We start from the raw sequence: 1,477 nt of genomic DNA, 5'->3' as shown, positions 1-1,477 counted from the left end.
CTTTGCTGAAGTTCACACAGGGCCTGTCAGCCCATTTCTCCAGCATATCCACATCCCTCTGAGCAGCAATCCTGTCTTTCAGCATATTGACTGCCTTCCTCACCCCGAGTGGTAGTGTCATTGTATTGTGCAGCTGCCTCTTGCTTCCATTCATTTGGGAAGAATCTAGTGCTGATTTAGCAGGCAGTAGGTACCCTGAACGGGGCAAAGTATGCAGCAAAGCAGTTTGCACATTAATTACTGGAATCCTAAGCATTTATGCTGCACTTGTCTATAGGAAGGCTTTGAAAACAAAATCACAAGAGAGCTAAAATGAAGAACAGAGACAACAGTTTAGCCTGATTCCTTCTGTGATCAGGGAAGCAGAATTAAATGCTTCCAGTGGACCAAAAAAAAAAAAAACAAAAACCTCTTTACCCCTAAGTAGTTTATCTTAGTTGCAGTGGGCTCAGAACCAAGGCAACTACCTTTACACAGAGTAGTAACAAAAGCCAGTGGAAGGGGCAGAGCTGGGTGATAAAGGGGAAAATCCCTTCCACTTGCTCACACACTTTCAACCCAGTCAACACAGTAGGTAAGCAGCTGTTATCTTCTGTAAGGCAATGAGAGAGCATGTGAGTGCAAGCACAACTCAACACTTGATCTCACTCTTTACCCTTTCCCCTATAAAGACTAGTAAAATTATATTTGCTTTCCTTACATAGTAAATATTTTTCATACGTATTTCAAACCCCATTTCATTATCAGTAGCTAGATGCAACTCTTGCCGTCAAAAGCTAGCCTTCTCTTTTATTAACTAGAGATCTCAATGTCAGCTTATCAAAGATAGCAAATTCCTCAAAAGCGCTTCTGGTTCACAATTAGAAGTTCTATAGCTGAAAGTTCTACACCGCTTAGTTTTAGAGTACTGGTATTTTCAATTGGGGATCAAATTAGAAAAAAATCCAGTAGTTACAGTACTTCAAATACTAATTTTGACAAATCAGTGCTCCTCCAGTCTCAGTCTTAATACAAGTCAGTTTTAAAAGGTGCTGCATTTTTTACTGCATATTTAGGAACTGGATTATGTTGAACACTTGTAACAGTTGTGATAATTGCTACGATAGTCAAAGTCTTGAAGTAGTCCCAAGCTTCAACCAACTGAAAAGAACAAAGAATTATCAAAAATATCCCAGATCAGCCTAGCTTGTTAGCATCCCAGGTTACTCCCACCTTCCCAATAATTGTGTCCTATCTTTTCTTCAGAGTCACGAAGATATAAACGTGAAAAACATTAATACATAGGCTTGGTGGCCAAACAACATACTTGAGCATTTCTGCACACAGCAAAGTAACTCCCTGCATCTCTTAACAGTATTTGTGCTGAAGCCAATTGCACTTCTGTACCACTGCATGCAGGATGCGTCATGGGCTTTAAGACTTAATACATTGCCTCAGTTTAGACACAGGAATCTACAGTTACAGGTGATACAAGAAA

The sequence above is a fragment of the Chlamydotis macqueenii genome, chromosome 2 (genome assembly GCF_036417535.1).
Source record: "Chlamydotis macqueenii isolate bChlMac1 chromosome 2, bChlMac1.mat, whole genome shotgun sequence".
In the NCBI taxonomy this organism is placed as follows: domain Eukaryota; kingdom Metazoa; phylum Chordata; class Aves; order Otidiformes; family Otididae; genus Chlamydotis; species Chlamydotis macqueenii.
This window is presented reverse-complemented; position numbering follows the sequence as displayed.